Here is a 26726-nt window from a genome sequence, read left to right as displayed (position 1 = left end):
ACCCACAGCAATCCTGCAACAATGCAGCTCTGCAAACCCACAGCAATCCTACCACACTGCAGCTCCAAAACCCCACAGCAATCCTGCAACAATGCAGCTCCACAATCACACAGCAAACCTGCAACAATGCAGTTCCACAAACCCACAGCAATCCTGCAACAATGCAGCTCCATAAACCCACAGCAATCCTGCAACAATGCACCTCCACACACCCACAGCAATCCTGCAACAATGCAGCTCCACAAACCCACAGCAATCCCGCAGCAATGCAGCTCCAAAAACCCACAGCAATCCTGTAACAATGTAGCTCCACAAACCCACAGCAATCCTGCAACAATGCAGCTCCAAAAACCGACAGCAATCCCGCAGCGATGCAGCTCCACAAAGCCACAGCAATCCTGCAACGATGCAGTTCCACAAACCTACAGCAATCCTGGAACAATGCAGCTCCACTAACCCACAGCATGTGCTGGAACAATGCACCTCCACAAACCCACAGCAATCCTGGAAAAATGCAGCTCCACAAACCCACAGCAATCCCGCAGCAATGCAGCTCTACACACCCACAGCAATCCTGCAACAATGCAGCTCCAAAACACCACAGCAATCCCGCAACAATGCAGCTCCACAAACCCACAGCAAACCGGCAACAATGCACCTCCGCCATCCCACAGCAATCCCGCAACATTGCAGCTCCACAAACCCACAGCAATCCTGCAACAATGCAGCTCCACACACCCACAGCAATCCTGTCACAATGTAGCCCCACAAACCCACAGCAATCCCGCAACAATGCACCTCCACAAACCCACAGCAATCTTGCAACAATGCAGCTCCAAACACCCACAGCAATTCTCCAACAATGCTGCATCACAAACCTACAGCAATCCTCTAACAATGCAGCTCCGCCATCCCACAGCAATCCCGCAACAATGCAGCTCCACAAACTACAGCAATCCTGCAACATTGCAGCTCCAAACACCCGCAGCAATCCCGCAGCAATTCAGCTCCACACACCCACAGCAATCCTGCAACAATGCACCACCACAGACACACAGCAAGTCTGCAACAATGCAGCTCCACAAACCCACAGCAATCCTGCAACAATGCACCTCCATAATCCCACAGCAATCCGGCAACAATGCAGCTCCATAAACCCACAGCAATCCCGCAGCAATGCACCTCCACAACCCCACAGCAATCCTGCAACAATGCACCTCCACAAACCCACAGCAATCCTGGAACAATGCACCTCCACAAACCCACAGCAATCCTGGAACAATGCAGCTCCACAAACCTACAGCAAACCAGCAACAATGCAGCTCCACAAACCCACAGCAATCCTGCAACAATGCAGCTCCAAAAACCGACAGCAATCCCGCAGCGATGCAGCTCCACAAAGCCACAGCAATCCTGTAACAATGCAGTTCCACAAACCAACAGCAATCCTGGAACAATGCAGCTCCACAAACCCACAGCAATCCTGCAACAATGCAGCTCCTCAAACCCACAGCAATCCTGGAACAATGCAGCTCCACAAACCCACAGCAATCCCGCAGCAATGCAGCTCCACAAACCCACAGCAATCCTTGAACAATGCAGCTCGACAAACCCACAGCAATCCTGCAACAATGCAGCTCCTCAAACCCACAGCAATCCTGGAACAATGCAGCTCCACAAACCTACAGCAATCCTGGAACAATGCACCTCCACAAACCCACAGCAATCCTGCAAAAATGCAGCTCCACAAGGCTACAGCAATCCTGCAACAATACACCTCCACAAACCCACAGCAATCCTGCAACAATGCAGCTCCAAAAACCGACAGCAATCTTGTAACAATGCAGCTCCACAAGCCCACAGCAATCCTGTAACAATGCAGCTCCACAAACCCACAGCAATCCTGCAACAATGCAGCTCCACAAACCCACAGCAATGCTGGAACAATGTAGCTCCACAAACCTAAAGCAAACCGGCAACAATGCAGCTCCACAACCCACAGCAATCCTGCAGCAATGCACCTCCACAAACCCACAGCAATCCTGCAACAATGCGATCCACAAACCCACATCAATCCTGCAACAATGCACCTCCACAAAGCAACAGCAATCCTGCAACAATGCACCTCCACAAACCCACAGCAATCCTGCAACAATGCAGCTCCTCAAACACACAGCAATCCAGCAACCATGCACCTCCACAAACCCACAGCAATCCTGCAACAATGCAGCTCCTCAAACCCACAGCAATCCAGCAACAATGCACCTCCACAAACCCACAGCAATCCGGCAACAATGCAGCTCCTCAAACCCACAGCAATCCTGCAACTATGCAACTTTGCAAACCCACAGCAATCCTGCAACAATGCAGCTCCTCAAACACACAGCAATCCAGCAACAATGCAGCTCCACAAACCCACAGCAATCCTTCAACAATGCACCTCCACAAACCCACAGCAATCCTGCAACAATGCAGCTCCTCAAACACACAGCAATCCAGCAACAATGCACCTCCACAAACCCACAGCAATCCTGCAACAATGCAGCTCCTCAAACCCACAGCAATCCTGCAACTATGCAACTTTGCAAACCCACAGCAATCCTGCAACAATGCAACTCTGCAAACCCACAGCAATCCTGCAACAATGCAACTCTGCAAGCCCTCAGCAATCCTGCAACAATGCACCGCCAGAAACACACAGCAATCCCACAGCAATGCAGTTCCACAAGCCCACAGCAATCCTGTAACAATGCAGCTCCACAAACCTACAGCAACCCTGCAACAATGCACCTCCACAAACCCACAGCAATGCTGGAACAATGCAGCTACACAAACCTAAAGCAAATCGGCAACAATGCAGCTCCACAAACCTACAGAAAACCCGCAGCGATGCAGCTCCGCAAACCCGCAGCATTCTTGTAACAATGCACCTCCACAAACCCACAGCAATCCTACCGCACTGCAGCTCCACACTTCCACAGCAGACCTGCAACAATGCAGCTCCATAAACCCACAGCATTCTTATAACAATGCAGCTCCACAAACCCACAACAATCCGGTAACAATGCAGCTTCACAAACCCACAGCAATCCCGCAGCAATGCAGCTCCACAAACCCACAGCAATCCTGCAGCAATGCACCTCAACAAACCCCACAGCAATCCCGCAGCAATGCAGCTCCACAACCCCACAGCAATCGTGTAACAATGCTGCACCACAAATCTACAGCAATCCAGCAACAATGCAGCTCCACACACCCACAGCAATCCTGCAACAATGCACCTCCACAAAGCAACAGCAATCCTGCAACAATGCACCTCCACAAACCCACAGCAATCCTGCAACAATGCAGCTCCTCAAACACACAGCAATCCAGCAACAATGCACCTCCACAAACCCACAGCAATCCTGCAACAATGCAGCTCCTCAAACCCACAGCAATCCAGCAACAATGCACCTCCACAAACCCACAGCAATCCGGCAACAATGCAGCTCCTCAAACCCACAGCAATCCTGCAACTATGCAACTTTGCAAACCCACAGCAATCCTGCAACAATGCAGCTCCTCAAACACACAGCAATCCAGCAACAATGCAGCTCCACAAACCCACAGCAATCCTTCAACAATGCACCTCCACAAACCCACAGCAATCCTGCAACAATGCAGCTCCTCAAACACACAGCAATCCAGCAACAATGCACCTCCACAAACCCACAGCAATCCTGCAACAATGCAGCTCCTCAAACCCACAGCAATCCTGCAACTATGCAACTTTGCAAACCCACAGCAATCCTGCAACAATGCAACTCTGCAAACCCACAGCAATCCTGCAACAATGCAACTCTGCAAGCCCTCAGCAATCCTGCAACAATGCACCGCCAGAAACACACAGCAATCCCACAGCAATGCAGTTCCACAAGCCCACAGCAATCCTGTAACAATGCAGCTCCACAAACCTACAGCAACCCTGCAACAATGCACCTCCACAAACCCACAGCAATGCTGGAACAATGCAGCTACACAAACCTAAAGCAAATCGGCAACAATGCAGCTCCACAAACCTACAGAAAACCCGCAGCGATGCAGCTCCGCAAACCCGCAGCAATCTTGTAACAATGCACCTCCACAAACCCACAGCAATCCTACCGCACTGCAGCTCCACACTTCCACAGCAGACCTGCAACAATGCAGCTCCATGAACCCACAGCATTCTTATAACAATGCAGCTCCACAAACCCACAACAATCCGGTAACAATGCAGCTTCACAAACCCACAGCAATCCCGCAGCAATGCAGCTCCACAAACCCACAGCAATCCTGCAGCAATGCACCTCAACAAACCCCACAGCAATCCCGCAGCAATGCAGCTCCACAACCCCACAGCAATCGTGTAACAATGCTGCACCACAAATCTACAGCAATCCAGCAACAATGCAGCTCCACACACCCACAGCAATCCCGCAACAATGCAGCTCCACAAACCCACAGCAATCCTGTAACACTGCAGCTCCACAAACCCACAGCAATCCTGCAACAATGCAGCTCCTCAAACCCACAGCAATCCTGCAACAATGCAGCTTCACAAACCCACAGCAATCCTGCAACACTGCAGCTCCACATACCCACACCAGACCTGCAACAATGCAGCTCCAAAACCCCACAGCAATCCTGCAAGAATGCACCTCCACAATCCCACAGCAATCCTGTAACAACGCAGCTCCACAAACCCACAGCAATCCTGCAACAATGCAGCTCCACAATCCCATAGCAAACCTGCACCAATGCAGCTCCATAAACCCACAGCAAACCAGCAACAATGCAGCTCCACAAACCCACAGCAATCCTGCAACAATGCACCACCAAAACCCCACAGCAATCCTGCAACAATGCACCTCCACAATCCCACAGCAATCCTGCAACAATGCAGCTCCACAAACCCACAGCCATCTCACAGCAATGCAGCTCCACAAATCCACCACAATCGAGTAACAATGCAGCTCCACGATCCCACAGCAATCCTGCAACAATGCAGCTCCATAAACCCACAGCAATCTTATAACAATGCAGCTCCAAAAACTCACAGCAATCCCGCAGCAATGCAGCTCCACAAACGCACATCCATCCTGGAACAACGCAGCTCAACAAACCCGCAGCAATCCTGCAACAATGCAGCTCCTCAAACCCACAGCAATCCTGCAACAATGCAGCTTCACAAACCCACAGCAAACCGACAACAATGCAGCTCCACACACCCACAGCAATTCTCCAACAATGCAGCTCCAAAACCCCACAGCAATCCTGCAAGAATGCACCTCCACAATCCCACAGCAATCCTGTAACAACCCAGCTCCACAAACCCACAGCAATCCTGCAACAATGCAGCTCCACAATCCCATAGCAAACCTGCACCAATGCAGCTCCATAAACCCACAGCAAACCAGCAACAATGCAGCTCCACAAACCCACAGCAATCCTGGAACAATGCAGCTCAACAAACCCACAGCAATCCTGGAACAATGCAGATCCACAAACCTACAGCAAACCGGCAACAATGCAACTCCACAAACCCACAGCAATCCTGCCACAATGCAGCTCCACAAACCCACAGCAAACCCGCAACAATGCAGCTCCACAAACCCACAGCAATCCCACAGCAATGCAGCTCCACAAACCCACAACAGTCCTGGAACAATGCAGGTCAACAAACCCGCAGCAATCCTGCAACAATGCAGCTCCTCAAACCCACAGCAATCCTGCAACAATGCAGCTCGACAAACCCACAGCAATGCTGCAACAATGCACCTCCACAAACCCACAGCAATCCTGCAACAATGCAGCTCCACAAACCCACAGCAAACCGACAACAATGCAGCTCCACACACCCACAGCAATTCTCCAACAATGCACCTCCACAACCCCACATCAATCCTGCAACAATGCAGCTTCACAAACCCACAGCAATCCTGTAACAACGCGCTCCACAAACCCACAGCAATCCCGTACCAATGCAACTCCAAAATTCACAGTAATCCTGTAACAATGCACATCCACAAACCCACAGCAATCCTGCAACAATGCAGCTCCAAAACCCCACAGCAGTCCTGCAACAATGCACCTCCACAATCCCACAGCAATCCTGCAACAATGCACCTCCACAATCCCACAGCAATCCTGCAACAATGCAGTTCCATAAACCCACAGCAATCTGGCAACAATGCAGCTCCACAAACCCACAGCAATCCTGCAGCAATGCAGCTCCACAAACCCACAGCAATCGTATAACAATGCAGCTCGACAAACCCACAGTAATCCTGCAACAATGCAGCTCCTCAAACTCACAGCAATCCTAGAACAATGCAGCTGCACAAACCTATAGGAAACCGGCAACAATGCAGCTCCACAAACCCACAGCAAATCGGCAACAATGCACTTCCACAAACCCACAGCAATCCTGCAACAATGCAGCTCCACAAACCCACAGCAATCCTGCAACAATGCAGCTCTGCAAACCCACAGCAATCCTACCACACTGCAGCTCCAAAACCCCACAGCAATCCTGCAACAATGCAGTTCCACAAACCCACAGCAATCCTGCAACAATGCAGCTCTGCAAACCCACAGCAATCCTACCACACTGCAGCTCCAAAACCCCACAGCAATCCTGCAACAATGCAGCTCCACAATCACACAGCAATCCTGCAACAATGCAGCTCCACAAATCCACAACAATCCGGTAACAATGCAGCTCCATAAACCCACAGCAATCCTGCAACAATGCAGCTCCACACACCCACAGCAATCCCGCAGCATTGCAGCTCCACAAACCCACAGCAATCCTGTAACAATGCAGCTCCACAAACCCACAGCAATCCTGCAACAATGCAGCTCCAAAAACGGACAGCAATCCCGCAGCGATGCAGCTCCACAAAGCCACAGCAATCCTGCAACAATGCAGTTCCACAAACCTACAGCAATCCTGCAACAATGCACCCCCACAAACCCACAGCAATCCTGGAAAAATGCTGCTCCACAAACCCACAGCAATCCCGCAGCAATGCAGCTCCACACACCCACAGCAATCCTGCAACAATGCAGCTCCAAAACCCCACAGCAATCCTGCAACAATGCACCTCCGCCATCCCACAGCAATCCCGCAACAATGCAGCTCCACAAACCCACAGCAATTCTCCAACAATGCACCTCCACAACCCCACATCAATCCTGTAACAATGCAGCTTCACAAACCCACAGCAATCCTGTAACAATGCAGCTTCGCAAACACACAGCAATCCTGCAGCAATGCACTACCCCAAACCCACAGCAATCCTGTAACAACGCGCTCCACAAACCCACAGCAATCCCGTACCAATGCAACTCCAAAACCCACAGCAATCCTGTAACAATGCACATCCACAAACCCACAGCAATCCTGCAACAATGCAGCTCCAAAACCCCACAACAATCCTGCAACAATGCACCTCCACAATCCCACAGCAATCCTGCAACAATGCACCTCCACAATCCCACAGCAATCCTGCAACAATGCAGTTCCATAAACCCACAGCAATCCGGCAACAATGCAGCTCCACAAACCCACAGCAATCCTGCAGCAATGCAGCTCCACAAACCCACAGCAATCGTATAACAATGCAGCTCGACAAACCCACAGTAATCCTGCAACAATGCAGCTCCTCAAACTCACAGCAATCCTAGAACAATGCAGCTGCACAAACCTATAGGAAACCGGCAACAATGCACCTCCACAAACCCACAGCAATCCTGCAACAATGCACCTCCACAAACCCACAGCAATCCTGCAACAATGCACCTCCACAAACCCACAGCAATCCCGCAGCAATGCAGCTCCACAAACCCACAGCAAATCGGCAACAATGCACCTCCACAAACCCACAGCAATCCTGCAACAATGCAACTCCACAAACCCACAGCAATCCTGCAACAATGCAGCTCTGCAAACCCACAGCAATCCTACCACACTGCAGCTCCAAAACCCCACAGCAATCCTGCAACAATGCAGTTCCACAAACCCACAGCAAACCTGCAACAATGCAACTCCACAAACCCACAGCAATCCTGCAACAATGCAGCTCTGCAAACCCACAGCAATCCTACCACACTGCAGCTCCAAAACACCACAGCAATGCTGCAACAATGCAGCTCCACAATCACACAGCAAACCTGCAACAACGCAGCTCCATAAACCCACAGCATTCTTATAACAATGCAGCTCCACAAATCCACAACAATCCGGTAACAATGCAGCTCCATAAACCCACAGCAATCCTGCAACAATGCACCTCCACAAACCCACAGCAATCCCGCAGCAATGCAGCTCCACAAACCCACAGCAATCCCGCAGCAATGCAGCTCCACACACCCACAGCAATCCTGCAACAATGCAGCTCCAAAACCCCACAGCAATCCTGCAACAATGCACCTCCACAAACCCACAGCAATCTTGCAACAACGCAGCTCCACAAACCCACAGCAATCCTGCAACAATGCACCTCCAAAAACCGACAGCAATCCCGCAACGATGCATCTCCACAAAGCCACAGCAATCCTGCAACAATGCAGTTCCACAAACCCACAGCAATCCTGGAACAATGCAGTTCCACAAACCCACAGCGATCCTGGAACAATGCAGCTCCAAAACCCCACAGCAATCCTGCAACAATGCAGCTCCACAATCACACAGCAAACCTGCAACAACGCAGCTCCATAACCCCACAGCATTCTTATAACAATGCAGCTCCACAAACCCACAGCAATCCCGCAGCGATGCAGCTCCACAAAGCCACAGCAATCCTGCAACAATGCAGTTCCACAAACCCACAGCAATCCTGGAACAATGCACCTCCACAAACCCACAGCAATCCTGCAACAATGCAGCTGCATAAACCCACAGCAATCCGGCAACAATGCAGCTCCATAAACCCACAGCAATCCCGCAGCAACGCACCTCCACAAACCTACAGCAATCCTGCAGCAATGCAGCTCCACAAACCCACATCAATCGTATAACAATGCAGCTCGACAAACCCACAGTAATCCTGCAACAATGCAGCTCCTCAAACTCACAGCAATCCTGCAACAATGCACCTCCACAAACCTACAGCAATCCTGCAACAATGCACCTCCACAAACCCACAGCAATCCTGCAACAATGCAGCTCCACACACCCACAGCAATCCTGCAACAATGCAGCTCCACACACCCACACACCCACAGCAATCCCGCAGCAATGCAGCTCCACAAACCCACAGCAAATCGGCAACAATGCACCTCCACAAACCCACAGCAATCCTGCAACAATGCACCTCCACAAACCCACAGCAATCCTGCAACAATGCAGCTCCACACACCCACAGCAATCCCGCAGCAATGCAGCTCCACAAACCCACAGCAAATCGGCAACAATGCACCTCCACAAACCCACAGCAATCCTGCAACAATGCACCTCCACAAACCCACAGCAATCCTGGAACAATGCAGCTCCACAAACCTACAGCAAACCAGCAACAATGCAGCTCCACAAACCCACAGCAATCCTGCAACAATGCAGCTCCAAAAACCGACAGCAATCCCGCAGCGATGCAGCTCCACAAAGCCACAGCAATCCTGCAACAATTCAGTTCCACAAACCCACAGCAATCCTGGAACAATGCAGCTCCACAAACCTACAGCAAACCAGCAACAATGCACCTCCACAAACCCACAGAAATCCTGCAACAATGCAGCTCCAAAAACCGACAGCAATCCCGCAGCGATGCAGCTCCACAAAGCCACAGCAATCCTGCAACAATGCAGTTCCACAAACCCACAGCAATCCTGGAACAATGCAGCTCCACAAACCCACAGCAATCCTGGAAAAATGCAACTCCACAATCCCACAGCAATCCTGCAACAATGCACCTCCACAAACCCACAGCAATCCTGCAACAATGCAGCTCCACACACCCACAGCAATCCTGCAACAATGCAACTCCAAAACCCCACAGCAATCCTGCAACAATGCACCTCCACAAACCCACAGCAATCCTGCAACAATGCAGCTCCAAAAACCCACAGCAATCCTGCAACAATGCACCTCCACAAACCCACAGCAATCCTGTCACAATGTAGCTCCGCAAACCCACAGCAATCCTGCAACAATGCACCTCCACAAACCCACAGCAATCTTGCAACAATGCAGCTCTAAAAACCCACAGCAATTCTCCAACAATGCTGCATCACAAACCTACAGCAATCCTGCAACAATGCAGCTCCGCCATCCCACAGCAATCCCGCAGCAATGCAGCTCCACAAACCCACAGCAATCCTGGAACAATGCGATCCACAAACCCACAGCAATCCTGTAACAGTGCAACTCCACAAACCCACAGCAATCCTGCAACAATGCAACTCCACAAACCCACAGCAATCCTGCAACAATGCAGCTCCACAATCCCACAGCAATCCTGTAACAGTGCAACTCCACAAACCCACAGCAATCCCGCAGCAATGCAGCTCCACAAACCCACAGCAATCCTGTAACAATACACCTCCACAAACCCACAGCAATCCTGCAACAATGCAACTCCACAAACCCACAGCAATCCCGCAGCAATGCAGCTCCACACACCCACAGCAATCCCGCATCGATGCAGCTCCGCAAACCGACAGCAATCCTGCAACAATGCAGCTCCACAAACCCACAGCAATCCTGCAACAATGCAGCTCCACAAACCTACAGCAAACCAGCAACAATGCAGCTCCACAAACCCACAGCAATCCTGCAACAATGCACCTCCACAAACCCACAGCAATCCTGCAACAATGCAGCTCCACAAACCTACAGCAAACCTGCAACAATGCAGCTCCACAAACCCACAGCAAACCTGCAACAATGCAGCTCCAAAAACCTACAGCAATCCCGCAGCGATGCAGCTCCACAAAGCCACAGCAATCCTGCAACAATGCAGTTCCACAAACCTACAGCAATCCTGGAACAATGCAGCTCCACAAACCCACAGCAATCCTGGAAAAATGCACCTCCACAAACCCACAGCAATCCTGCAACAATGCACCTCCACAAACCCACAGCAATCCTGCAACAATGCAGCTCCACACACCCACAGCAATCCTGCAACAATGCAGCGCCAAAAACCCACAGCAATCCTGCAACAATGCACCTCCACAAACCCACAGCAATCCTGCAACAATGCAGCTCCACAAACCCACAGCAATCCTGCAACAATGCACCTCCACAAACCCACAGCAATCCTGTCACAATGTAGCTCCGCAAACCCACAGCAATCCTGCAACAATGCACCTCCACAAACCCACAGCAATCTTGCAACAATGCAGCTCCAAAAACCCACAGCAATTCTCCAACAATGCTGCATCACAAACCTACAGCAATCCTGCAACAATGCAGCTCCGCCATCCCACAGCAATCCCGCAGCAATGCAGCTCCACAAACCCACAGCAATCCTGGAACAATGCGATCCACAAACCCACAGCAATCCTGTAACAGTGCAACTCCACAAACCCACAGCAATCCTGCAACAATGCAACTCCACAAACCCACAGCAATCCTGCAACAATGCAGCTCCACAATCCCACAGCAATCCTGTAACAGTGCAACTCCACAAACCCACAGCAATCCCGCAGCAATGCAGCTCCACAAACCCACAGCAATCCTGTAACAATACACCTCCACAAACCCACAGCAATCCTGCAACAATGCAACTCCACAAACCCACAGCAATCCCGCAGCAATGCAGCTCCACACACCCACAGCAATCCCGCATCGATGCAGCTCCACAAACCCACAGCAATCCTGCAACAATGCAGCTCCACAAACCCACAGCAATCCTGCAACAATGCACCTCCACAATCCCACAGCAATCCTGCAACAATGCACCTCCACAAACCCACAGCAATCCCGCAGCAATGCACCTCCACAAACCCACAGTAATCCTGCAACAATGCACCTCCACAATCCCACAGCAATCCTGCAACAATGCAGTTCCATAAACCCACAGCAATCCTGCAACAATGCAGTTCCATAAACCCACAGCAATCCTGCAACAATGCAGCTCCTCAAACTCACAGCAATCCTAGAACAATGCAGCTGCACAAACCTATAGGAAACCGGCAACAATGCACCTCCACAAACCCACAGCAATCCTGCAACAATGCACCTCCACAAACCCACAGCAATCCCGCAGCAATGCAGCTCCACAAACCCACAGCAAATCGGCAACAATGCAGCTCCACAAACCCACAGCAATCCTGCAACAATGCAGCTCCACAAACCCACAGCAATCCTGCAACAATGCAGCTCTGCAAACCCACAGCAATCCTACCACACTGCAGCTCCAAAACCCCACAGCAATCCTGCAACAATGCAGTTCCACAAACCCACAGCAATCCTGCAACAATGCAGCTCTGCAAACCCACAGCAATCCTACCACACTGCAGCTCCAAAACACCACAGCAATCCTGCAACAATGCAGCTCAACAATCACACAGCAAACCTGCAACAACGCAGCTCCATAAACCCACAGCATTCTTATAACAATGCAGCTCCACAAATCCACAACAATCCGGTAACAATGCAGCTCCATAAACCCACAGCAATCCTGCAACAATGCAGCTCCACACACCCACAGCAATCCCGCAGCAATGCAGCTCCACAAACCCACAGGAATCCTGTAACAATGCAGCTCCACAAACCCACAGCAATCCTGCAACAATGCAGCTCCAAAAACCGACAGCAATCCCGCAGCGATGCAGCTCCACAAAGCCACAGCAATCCTGCAACAATGCAGTTCTACAAACCTACAGCAATCCTGGAACAATGCACCTCCACAAACCCACAGCAATCCTGGAATAATGCTGCTCCACAAACCCACAGCAATCCCGCAGCAATGCAGCTCCACACACCCACAGCAATCCTGCAACAATGCTGCTCCAAAACCCCACAGCAATCCTGCAACAATGCACCTCCACAAACCCACAGCAATCCTGCAACAACGCAGCTCCACAAACCCACAGCAATCCTGCAACAATGCACCTCCAAAAACCGACAGCAATCCCGCAGCGATGCAGCTACACAAAGCCACAGCAATCCTGCAACAATGCAGTTCCACAAACCCACAGCAATCCTGGAACAATGCAGTTCCACAAACCCACAGCAATCCTGGAACAATGCAGCTCCAAAACCCCACAGCAATCCTGCAACAATGCAGCTCCACAATCACACAGCAAACCTGCAACAACGCAGCTCCATAACCCCACAGCATTCTTATAACAATGCAGCTCCACAAACCCACAGCAATCCTGCAACAATGCAGCTCCAAAAACCGACAGCAATCCCGCAGCGATGCAGCTCCACAATGCCACAGCAATCCTGCAACAATGCAGTTCCACAAACCCACAGCAATCCTGGAACAATGCACCTCCACAAACCCACAGCAATCCTGCAACAATGCAGCTGCATAAACCCACAGCAATCCGGCAACAATGCAGCTCCATAAACCCACAGCAATCCCGCAGCAATGCACCTCCACAAACCTACAGCAATCCTGCAGCAATGCAGCTCCACAAACCCACAGCAATCGTACAACAATGCAGCTCGACAAACCCACAGTAATCCTGCAACAATGCAGCTCCTCAAACTCACAGCAATCCTGCAACAATGCACCTCCACAAACCTACAGCAATCCGGCAACAATGCACCTCCACAAACCCACAGCAATCCTGCAACAATGCAGCTCCACAAACCCACAGCAATCCTGCAACAATGCAGCTCCACACACCCACAGCAATCCTGCAGCAATGCAGCTCCACAAACCCACAGCAAATCGGCAACAATGCACCTCCACAAACCCACAGCAATCCTGCAACAATGCACCTCCACAAACCCACAGCAATCCTGCAACAATGCAGCTCCACACACCCACACACCCACAGCAATCCCGCAGCAATGCAGCTCCACAAACCCACAGCAAATCGGCAACAATGCACCTCCACAAACCCACAGCAATCCTGCAACAATGCACCTCCACAAACCCACAGCAATCCTGGAACAATGCAGCTCCACAAACCTACAGCAAACCAGCAACAATGCAGCTCCACAAACCCACAGCAATCCTGCAACAATGCACCTCCACAAACCCACAGCAATCCTGGAACAATGCAGCTCCACAAACCTACAGCAAACCAGCAACAATGCAGCTCCACAAACCCACAGCAATCCTGCAACAATGCAGCTCCAAAAACCGACAGCAATCCCGCAGCGATGCAGCTCCACAAAGCCACAGCAATCCTGCAACAATGCAGTTCCACAAACCCACAGCAATCCTGGAACAATGCAGCTCCACAAACCCACAGCAATCCTGGAAAAATGCACCTCCACAATCCCACAGCAATCCTGCAACAATGCACCTCCACAAACCCACAGCAATCCTGCAACAATGCACCTCCACACACCCACAGCAATCCTGCAACAATGCAGCTCCAAAACCCCACAGCAATCCTGCAACAATGCACCTCCACAAAGCCACAGCAATCCTGCAACAATGCAGCTCCAAAAACCCACAGCAATCCTGCAACAATGCACCTCCACAAACCCACAGCAATCCTGTCACAATGTAGCTCCGCAAAACCAAAACCAATCCTGCAACAATGCACCTCCACAAACCCACAGCAATTCTCCAACAATGCAGCTCCAAAAACCCACAGCAATTCTCCAACAATGCTGCATCACAAACCTACAGCAATCCTGCAACAATGCAGCCCCGCCATCCCACAGCAATCCCGCAGCAATGCAGCTCCACAAACCCACAGCAATCCTGGAACAATGCGATCCACAAACCCACAGCAATCCTGTAACAGTGCAACTCCACAAACCCACAGCAATCCTGCAACAATGCAACTCCACAAACCCACAGCAATCCTGCAACAATGCAGCTCCACAATCCCACAGCAATCCTGTAACAGTGCAACTCCACAAACCCACAGCAATCCCGCAGCAATGCAGCTCCACAAACCCACAGCAATCCTGTAACAATACACCTCCACAAACCCACAGCAATCCTGCAACAATGCAACTCCACAAACCCACAGCAATCCCGCAGCAATGCAGCTCCACACACCCACAGCAATCCCGCATCGATGCAGCTCCGCAAACCGACAGCAATCCTGCAACAATGCAGCTCCACAAACCCACAGCAATCCTGCAACAATGCAGCTCCACAAACTTACAGCAAACCAGCAACAATGCAGCTCCACAAACCCACAGCAATCCTGCAACAATGCACCTCCACAAACCCACAGCAATCCTGGAACAATGCACCTCCACAAACCCACAGCAAACCAGCAACAATGCAGCTCCACAAACCCACAGCAATCCCGCAGCAATGCAGCTCCAAAAACCGACAGCAATCCCGCAGCGATGCAGCTCCACAAAGCCACAGCAATCCTGCAACAATGCAGTTCCACAAACCTACAGCAATCCTGGAACAATGCAGCTCCACAAACCCACAGCAATCCTGGAAAAATGCACCTCCACAAACCCACAGCAATCCTGCAACAATGCACCTCCACAAACCCACAGCAATCCTGCAAGAATGCAGCTCCACACACCCACAGCAATCCTGCAACAATGCAGCTCCAAAACCCCACAGCAATCCTGCAACAATGCACCTCCACAAACCCACAGCAATCTTGCAACAATGCAGCTCCAAAAACCCACAGCAATTCTCCAACAATGCTGCATCACAAACCTACAGCAATCCTGCAACAATGCAGCTCCGCAAACCCACAGCAATCCTGCAACAATGCACCTCCACAAACCCACAGCAATCTTGCAACAATGCAGCTCCAAAAACCCACAGCAATTCTCCAACAATGCTGCATCACAAACCTACAGCAATCCTGCAACAATGCAGCTCCGCCATCCCACAGCAATCCCGCAGCAATGCAGCTCCACAAACCCACAGCAATCCTGGAACAATGCGATCCACAAACCCACAGCAATCCTGTAACAGTGCAACTCCACAAACCCACAGCAATCCTGCAACAATGCAACTCCACAATCCCACAGCAATCCTGCAACAATGCAGCTCCACAATCCCACAGCAATCCTGTAACAGTGCAACTCCACAAACCCACAGCAATCCCGCAGCAATGCAGCTCCACAAACCCACAGCAATCCTGTAACAATACACCTCCACAAACCCACAGCAATCCTGCAACAATGCAACTCCACAAACCCACAGCAATCCCGCAGCAATGCAGCTCCACACACTCACAGCAATCCCGCATCGATGCAGCTCCGCAAACCGACAGCAATCCTGCAACAATGCAGCTCCACAAACCCACAGCAATCCTGGAACAATGCAGCTCCACAAACCTACAGCAAACCAGCAACAATGCAGCTCCACAAACCCACAGCAATCCTGCAACAATGCAGCTCCACAATCCCACAGCAATCCTGTAACAGTGCAACTCCACAAACCCACAGCAATCCCGCAGCAATGCAGCTCCACAAACCCACAGCAATCCTGTAACAATACACCTCCACAAACCCACAGCAATCCTGCAACAATGCAACTCCACAAACCCACAGCAATCCCGCAGCAATGCAGCTCCACACACCCACAGCAATCCCGCATCGATGCAGCTCCGCAAACCGACAGCAATCCTGCAACAATGCACCTCCACAAACCCACAGCAATCCCGCAGCAATGCACCTCCACAAACCCACAGCAATCCTGCAACAATGCACCTCCACAATCCCACAGCAATCCTGCAACAATGCACCTCCACAAACCCACAGCAATCCTGCAACAATGCAGCTCCACAATCCCACAGCAATCCTGCAAGAATGCACCTCCACAATCCCACAGCAATCCTGTAACAACGCAGCTCCACAAACCCACAGCAATCCTGCAACAATGCAGCTCCACAATCCCATAGCAAACCTGCACCAATGCAGCTCCATAAACCCACAGCAAACCAGCAACAATGCAGCTCCACAAACTCACAGCAATCCTGCAACAATGCAGCTCAACAAACCCACAGCAATCCTGGAACAATGCAGATCCACAAACCTACAGCAAACCGGCAACAATGCAACTCCACAAACCCACAGCAATCCTGCAACAATGCAGCTCCACAATCCCACAGCAATCCTGTAACAGTGCAACTCCACAAACCCACAGCAATCCCGCAGCAATGCAGCTCCACAAACCCACAGCAATCCTGTAACAATACACCTCCACAAACCCACAGCAATCCTGCAACAATGCAACTCCACAAACCCACAGCAATCCCGCAGCAATGCAGCTCCACACACTCACAGCAATCCCGCATCGATGCAGCTCCGCAAACCGACAGCAATCCTGCAACAATGCAGCTCCACAAACCCACAGCAATCCTGGAACAATGCAGCTCCACAAACCTACAGCAAACCAGCAACAATGCAGCTCCACAAACCCACAGCAATCCTGCGACAATGCAACTCCACAAACCCACAGCAATCCTGCAACAATGCAGCTCCACAATCCCACAGCAATCCTGTAACAGTGCAACTCCACAAACCCACAGCAATCCCGCAGCAATGCAGCTCCACAAACCCACAGCAATCCTGTAACAATACACCTCCACAAACCCACAGCAATCCTGCAACAATGCAACTCCACAAACCCACAGCAATCCCGCAGCAATGCAGCTCCACACACCCACAGCAATCCCGCATCGATGCAGCTCCGCAAACCGACAGCAATCCTGCAACAATGCACCTCCACAAACCCACAGCAATCCCGCAGCAATGCACCTCCACAAACCCACAGCAATCCTGCAACAATGCACCTCCACAATCCCACAGCAATCCTGCAACAATGCACCTCCACAAACCCACAGCAATCCTGCAACAATGCAGCTCCACAATCCCACAGCAATCCTGCAAGAATGCACCTCCACAATCCCACAGCAATCCTGTAACAACGCAGCTCCACAAACCCACAGCAATCCTGCAACAATGCAGCTCCACAATCCCATAGCAAACCTGCACCAATGCAGCTCCATAAACCCACAGCAAACCAGCAACAATGCAGCTCCACAAACCCACAGCAATCCTGGAACAATGCAGCTCAACAAACCCACAGCAATCCTGGAACAATGCAGATCCACAAACCTACAGCAAACCGGCAACAATGCAACTCCACAAACCCACAGCAATCCTGCCACAATGCAGCTCCACAAACCCACAGCAAACCCGCAACAATGCAGCTCCACAAACCCACAGCAATCCCGCAGCAATGCAGCTCCACAAACCCACAACAGTCCTGGAACAATGCAGCTCAACAAACCCGCAGCAATCCTGCAACAATGCAGCTCCTCAAACCCACAGCAATCCTGCAACAATGCAGCTCGACAAACCCACAGCAATGCTGCAACAATGCAGCTCCACAAACCCACAGCAATCCTGCAACAATGCAGCTCCACAAACCCACAGCAAACCGACAACAATGCAGCTCCACACACCCACAGCAATTCTCCAACAATGCACCTCCACAACCCCACATCAATCCTGTAACAATGCAGCTTCACAAACCCACAGCAATCCTGTAACAATGCAGCTTCGCAAACACACTGCAATCCTGCAGCAATGCACTACCCCAAACCCACTGCAATCCTGTAACAATGCGCTCCACAAACCCACAGCAATCCCGTACCAATGCAACTCCAAAACCCACAGCAATCCTGTAACAATGCACCTCCACAAACCCACATCAATCCTGCAACAATGCAGCTCCAAAACCCCACAACAATCCTGCAACAATGCACCTCCACAATCCCACAGCAATCCTGCAACAATGCACCTCCACAATCCCACACCAATCCGGCAACAATGCAGCTCCACAAACCCACAGCAATCGTATAACAATGCAGCTCGACAAACCCACAGTAATCCTGCAACAATGCAGCTCCTCAAACTCACAGCAATCCTAGAACAATGCAGCTGCACAAACCTATAGGAAACCGGCAACAATGCACCTCCACAAACCCACAGCAATCCTGCAACAATGCACCTCCACAAACCCACAGCAATCCCGCAGCAATGCAGCTCCACAAACCCACAGCAAATCGGCAACAATGCACCTCCACAAACCCACAGCAATCCTGCAACAATGCAGCTATGCAAACCCACAGCAATCCTACCACATTGCAGCACCACAAACCCACAACAATCCGGTAACAATGCAGCTCCATAAACCCACAGCAATCCTGCAACAATGCAGCTCCACACACCCACAGCAATCCTGCAGCAATGCAGCTCCACAAACCCACAGCAATCCTGTAACAATGCAGCTCCACAAACCCACAGCAATCCTGCAACAATGCAGCTCCAAAAACCGACAGCAATCCCGCAGCGATGCAGCTCCACAAAGCCACAGCAATCCTGCAACAATGCAGTTCCACAAACCTACAGCAATCCTGGAACAATGCACCTCCACAAACCCACAGCAATCCTGGAAAAATGCTGCTCCACAAACCCACAGCAATCCCGCAGCAATGCAGCTCCACACACCCACAGCAATCCTGCAACAATGCAGCTGCAAAACCCCACAGCAATCCTGCAACAATGCACCTCCGCCATCCCACAGCAATCCCGCAACAATGCAGCTCCACAAACCCACAGCAATCCTGCAACCATGCACCTCCACAAACCCACAGCAATCCTGCAACAACGCAGCTCCACAAACCCACAGCAATCCTGCAACAATGCACCTCCAAAAACCGACAGCAATCCCGCAGCGATGCAGCTCCACAAACCCACAGCAATCCTGCAACAATGCAGTTCCACAAACCCACAGCAATCCTGGAACAATGCAGCTCCGCAAACCCACAGCAATCCTGGAACAATGCAGTTCCACAAACCCACAGCAATCCTGGAACAATGCAGCTCCAAAACCCCACAGCAATCCTGCAACAATGCAGCTCCACAATCACACAGCAAACCTGCAACAACGCAGCTCCATAACCCCACAGCATTCTTATAACAATGCAGCTCCACAAACCCACAGCAATCCTGCAACAATGCAGCTCCAAAAACCGACAGCAATCCCGCAGCGATGCAGCTCCACAAAGCCACAGCAATCCTGCAACAATGCAGTTCCACAAACCTACAGCAATCCTGGAACAATGCACCTCCACAAAGCCACAGCAATCCTGCAACAATGCAGTTCCACAAACCTACAGCAATCCTGGAACAATGCACCTCCACAACCCCACAGCAATCCTGCAACAATGCAGCTGCATAAACCCACAGCAATCCGGCAACAATGCAGCTCCATAAACCCACAGCAATTCCGCAGCAATGCACCTCCACAAACCTACAGCAATCCTGCAGCAATGCAGCTCCACAAACCCACATCAATCGTATAACAATGCAGCTCGACAAACCCACAGTAATCCTGCAACAATGCAGCTCCTCAAACTCACAGCAATCCTGCAACAATGCACCTCCACAAACCTACAGCAATCCTGCAACAATGCACCTCCACAAACCCACAGCAATCCTGCAACAATGCAGCTCCACAAACCCACAGCAATCCTGCAACAATGCAGCTCCACACACCCACACACCCACAGCAATCCCGCAGCAATGCAGCTCCACAAACCCACAGCAAATCGGCAACAATGCACCTCCACAAACCCACAGCAATCCTGCAACAATGCACCTCCACAAACCCACAGCAATCCTGCAACATTGCAGCTCCACACACCCACACACCCACAGCAATCCCGCAGCAATGCAGCTCCACAAACCCACAGCAAATCGGCAACAATGCACCTCCACAAACCCACAGCAATCCTGCAACAATGCACCTCCACAAACCCACAGCAATCCTGCAACAATGCAGCTCCACAAACCTACAGCAAACCAGCAACAATGCAGCTCCACAAACCCACAGCAATCCTGCAACAATGCACCTCCACAAACCCACAGCAATCCTGGAACAATGCAGCTCCACAAACCTACAGCAAACCAGCAACAATGCAGCTCCACAAACCTACAGCAACCCTGCAACAATGCAGCTCCAAAAACCGACAGCAATCCCGCAGCGATGCAGCTCCACAAAGCCACAGCAATCCTGCAACAATGCAGTTCCACAAACCTACAGCAATCCTGGAACAATGCAGCTCCACAAACCCACAGCAATCCTGGAAAAATGCACCTCCACAAACCCACAGCAATCCTGCAACAATGCACCTCCACAAACCCACAGCAATCCTGCAACAATGCAGCTCCACACACCCACAGCAATCCTGCAACAATGCAGCTCCAAAACCCCACAGCAATCCTGCAACAATGCACCTCCACAAACCCACAGCAATCCTGCAACAATGCAGCTCCACAAACCCACAGCAATCCTGCAACAATGCACCTCCACAAACCCACAGCAATCCTGTCACAATGTAGCTCCGCAAACCCACAGCAATCCTGCAACAATGCACCTCCACAAACCCACAGCAATCTTGCAACAATGCAGCTCCAAAAACCCACAGCAATTCTCCAACAATGCTGCATCACAAACCTACAGCAATCCTGCAACAATGCAGCTCCGCCATCCCACAGCAATCCCGCAGCAATGCAGCTCCACAAACCCACAGCAATCTTGTAACAATACACCTCCACAAACCCACAGCAATCCTGCAACAATGCAGCTCCACAAACCGACAGCAATCCTGGAACAATGCGATCCACAAACCCACAGCAATCCTGTAACAGTGCAACTCCACAAACCCACAGCAATCCTGCATCAATGCAACTCCACAAACCCACAGCAATCCTGCAACAATGCAGCTCCACAATCCCACAGCAATCCTGTAACAGTGCAACTCCACAAACCCACAGCAATCCCGCAGCAATGCAGCTCCACAAACCCACAGCAATCCTGTAACAATACACCTCCACAAACCCACAGCAATCCTGCAACAATGCAACTCCACAAACCCACAGCAATCCCGCAGCAATGCAGCTCCACACACCCACAGCAATCCCGCATCGATGCAGCTCCGCAAACCGACAGCAATCCTGCAACAATGCAGCTCCACAAACCCACAGCAATCCTGCAACAATGCAGCTCCACAATCCCACAGCAATCCTGCAACAATGCAGCTCCACAATCCCACAGCAATCCTGCAACAATGCAGCTCCACAATCCCACAGCAATCCTGCAACAATGCACCTCCACAAACCCACAGCAATCCTGTAACAACGCACCTCCACAAGCCCACAGCAATCCTGCAGCAATGCAGCTCCACACACCCACAGCAATCCTGCAGCAATGCCCCTCTGCCAACCTCTAACCCTGAAGCTGTTGACATGTTTCACCGAAATTCTAACCTGGAATTACATTTCCAGCTTTCAAATCCTCGAAATCCAAATGACTCCTGTTACCAGGAAGTACCGAGCAGCGTGTCAGATCACAGTTACTGGATCATCGGCTCCCATAAATGGAGGCCATTCAGCCCGCGGTGTCTGTGCTGATGTACCATAAGACTTCAAAGCAGAAGTATGGAGTGTGTGACATTAAGGAGCCCTGGAAAACCTGGAATCAATGGGCAAAAGTGAGGACTGCAGATGCTGGAGATTAGGGTCTAGATTAGTGTGTTGCTGGAATAGCACAGCGGGTCAGGCAGCACCCGAGGAGCAGGAGAGTCGATGTTTTGGGCAAAAGCCCTTCGTCCTGCTCCTCTGACGCTGCCTGACCTGCTGTGCTTTTCCAGCACCTCTCTCATCTTGACTGGAATCAATGGGTATCGGGGACACACTCTCCACTGACACATGGGGAGATGGTTGTGATTGGTGGAGGGTCAGTCATCTCAGTTCCAGGACATCTCTGCAGGAGTCCCTCAGGGTAGTGTCTTAGGCCCAACCGTCTTCATCTGATCCTTCTCTGCACCTCCTCTGTAGCTGTGACACTCGATTCTGCATTCTATTTTATTACCATTCACAACTCCTCAGATACTGAGACAAACACAGGCAATGAATGGGCCCTGCTAAATTGCCCGTAGTGTTAGATGCATTAGTCAGTGGGAACTGGGTCTGGGTGGGTTACTCTTTAGAGGGTCGGTGTGAACTTGAGCTGAAGGGCCTGTTTCCACACTGTAAGGAATCTAAACAAAAGGGACTAGTTCAGGGAAACTTGGTCTGTTTCTGTGCTTTATGACTGAATGACTCTATGACTGAATTCACTCTACAGCAAGATCTGGACAATCTCCAGGCTTGGGATGACAAGTGGCAAGTAACACTCACACCCCACAAATACCAGGCTATGGCCATCATCAGTAAGAGACAATCTAACCCCCACCCTTGACATTCAATGCTGTTACCATCACTGAATCCCCCACTGTCAACATCCTGGGGGTTATCATTGATCAGAAACACAACTGGACTCACCACAGAAACACAGTGGCTACAAGAGCAGGTCAGAGGCTGGGAATCCTGCGGTGAGTAACTCCCCTCCTGACTCCCCAAAGCCTGTCCACCATCTACAAGGCACCAGTCAGGAGGGTGATGGAATCCTCCCCACTTGCCCTGGATGGGGGCAGCTCCAACAACACTCAAGAAGCTCAACACCATCCAGGACAAAGCAGCCGCTTGATTGGCCCCACATCCACAAACACCCCCTCCCTCCCCCACCGACGCTCAGTAACAGCAGTGTGTACCATCTACAAGATGCACTGCAGAAACTCACCAAAGATCCTCAGGCAGCACCTTCCAAACCCACAGCCACTTCCATCTAGAAGGACAAGGGCAGCAGATACATGGGAACACCACCCCCTGCAAGTTCCCCTCCAAGCCCCTCACCATCCTGACTTGGGAATATATCACCGTTCCCTCAGTGTGGCTGGGTCAGAATCCTGGAATTCCCTTCCTAAGGGCATTGTGGGTCTACCCACAGCACATGGACTGCAACGGGTCAGGAAGACAGCTCTCCCCCACCTTCTCAAGGGGCAACTAGGGACAGGCAATAAATGCTGATGTATCCAGTTCCTGAATGAATTAAACTAATTTCTATGTGTAAAAGTATATTTTTGTCACTTCCCTCTCGGATTCTCTTCTGTCTTACACCTCTAACAAACTTGCCTGTCTGTTTGGTCACTGTTTCTGCAGTCCACTGTTTCTGGTGCTGGTCTAATCAGGGCTCCTCTGTAATGTCCTCTCTGCTGTCACCTGATTTGCCCCAAATTCCCCCTCACCCCCTACCCTCTCTCCCTCTCTGGTTTCAAAACGAGCCGAGCCTCCCAGGCTTCCTCCTCGTACTCTTCCTTTTCCCCGACGTCCCAACGCTGTGACGGCGTTGAATTATGAGGAGAGGTGGAACAGCCCACTCATGTATCCGGTGATACATGGAGAAATGATTGGTGAAGCAGAGAAACATAGAAACTGGGAGCAGGAGTAGGCCATTCAGCCCTTCGACCCTGCTCCGCCAGTCAGTAGGATCATGGCTGGTACTCTATCTCAGTGCCATTGTCCTGCTCTCTCTCCATATCCCCTGGTACCTTTTATATCTAAAACTGTACATCCCTCTTCCTTGAACGTACTGAGTGACCAGATGCCCACAGCGGTCGATGTGTGGAGTATTCCATAGATTCACCCGACAAAGAGGTTGTAGGAGAGCATTCCTGGGGTGGGAGGGGTCTTTGATGATGTCAGCAGCCTTTCTGCGGCAGTGAGCCGTGTAAATGGAGCCCGTGGATGGGAGGGTGGTGTCTGTGATGGGCTGGGCTGTGCACACCACCCTCTGTAATTACTTATAGCCCCGGGCAGAGCAGTTCCCATCATGCACCAGGACAGTTTGCCCTCAATGGTGCCTCTGTAGAAGGTGGTGAGGGACTTCATGGACAGGCTGAATGTCCTGAGGCATTTGAGGAAGAAGAAGTGTCGCATCAACATGGGAGATCCAGGACAGGTTGTTGGTGATCGTCACTCTGAGGACCTCTTCACATCCAGCTCCATTGCTGTAGCTACAGGAGATGCCCAATGACACTTCGGTAAGTACTCTGGGCTGTAGATTACCAGGCTCTGGGAACATGTTCGCCTTTAACCTCATTAATTCCCCCGTACTATTTTACTAATGCCAAATGACTTCAACTCCCTCCTCTCCTTGAATCCCAAACATTGCTGGAAAATTGTGTGGTCTCCTTTATGAAGGCATCTGATCTTCTTGAGATCTACAAAGATGCTGAGAGGGTTTGACAAGTTGGGTGCTGAAAGGGTGTTTCCCGCTGACTGAGAGACTCGAGGTCGAGGACACAAATAAGGGAATTTTCAAATTAAGACAAGGATGAGCAGGAATGCAGTCTGAAGAGAGTCACTATTCTCTCTCTCAGAGAGCAGTGGAGGCCATGCCATTGAATATATTCACAGGTGAGTGAGTGATCGACCTGGTACATTCAAATTCTGTGCTGAACGTGAAATGCCCACTTTCTCAACCTCACTCCCTCATGCGGTGACTGTCAGCTTAAAACCAGCACCACTCAGCTCTCTCCGATGACAGAGCACCCCCCCAGGTACTCATTTTTGATCAGCCTGAGAGTTGAGGGTCAGCGGGGATTACAGGGTTCAGGCCGCGGTCAGATTAGCCATGATCTGATATGAACAGCAGAGGTGTCTCAAAGGGGCTGAATGGCCAACTCTTGCTCCTATTGCTTGTGTTCTTGGGAACCCCTGATCCAGAGACCCCACCTCCTCTTCCAGCTTTCCATAGAGCCAGCAGGATTCAGTGTAACCTCTTCCTTCTCCTAACCTGCAAGGTCACCCACATTCCCCAGGGGGCAGCACCCCTCCCCCCGGGTTCCGAGTGATTTCCTGGCTTCGATTCCCACTCCGTAGATCGGAGCACACGACACAGGGGGCTGCCCTTCTACGAGACGGGGAACTGAGGGAGCACATGGGTCAAAGTCAAGGCCTGGAGGCATGGACCTTGCATCTAGAGTTATGGGTTGTCAGCGAAGAGGTGGCGATGGCCTGAGGTGGTGGAAGGCGCTATGTAAATGCAACATTGTTCTTCCTTCAGTGGCACAGAAAGGGCCATTGAATGCTCTAAGCTGAACCTTTGGTGGGTCACTGTAAGGTTTGAACAACATAAATACTTCAGAAGGTTTAACAACAAGAACGAAAATGACAAGTTTTATTTTAAAAGGAATATTTTACCAACCTTTTGATGAACTTTGGGATATCACCGATCCAGCTCAGGGGTTGCTTTATCCAACAGCGCAGACCCAGTCAAGAGAGTCAGGGCTATTTTTATTTCAGTGACACAGTTCCCAGCTTCAGGTTACACTCTATGAGCATTTCCCTAATGCTGGAATCCAAAAAGAACTCAAAGACATTTAAGATGATGGCCAGTGCTGATCAATGTGTTTTTTTTAAATCCTCCCTGGGTGATCGTGAAGCCAGGTTAGCCGCTGGATCTGTCTCCAACACATTCCAGAACCACCAGCCGTGCCCACAGGCTCAGGGAAGCACCGACTGGGCCAGCGTGAGGACTGCAGATGCTGGAGATTAGAGTCTAGATCAGAGTGGTGCTGGAAAAGCACAGCAGGTCAGGCAGCATCCGAGGAGCAGGAAAATCGATGTTTTGGGCAAAAGCCCTCCATCAGGAATGAAGCAGGGAGTCTCAGGGGTGGAG

General features: G+C 51.0%; 1 protein-coding gene across 1 annotated transcript in view; it reads right to left on the bottom strand.

Moving 5' to 3' along the window:
- The window catches only part of LOC132822219 (solute carrier family 41 member 3-like), a 139661-nt gene extending 113369 nt beyond the window's left edge, over positions 1-26292 (bottom strand). The window contains exon 1 of the mRNA XM_060835313.1: positions 26253-26292. The gene's annotated coding sequence lies outside the window, so the exon portion shown is untranslated. The remainder of the gene's footprint in view (positions 1-26252) is intronic.
- Between the last annotated feature and the right edge of the window lie 434 nt (positions 26293-26726).

This window comes from Hemiscyllium ocellatum, chromosome 14 (assembly GCF_020745735.1).
Source record: "Hemiscyllium ocellatum isolate sHemOce1 chromosome 14, sHemOce1.pat.X.cur, whole genome shotgun sequence".
NCBI classification, from domain to species: domain Eukaryota; kingdom Metazoa; phylum Chordata; class Chondrichthyes; order Orectolobiformes; family Hemiscylliidae; genus Hemiscyllium; species Hemiscyllium ocellatum.
This window is presented reverse-complemented; position numbering and strand designations above follow the sequence as displayed.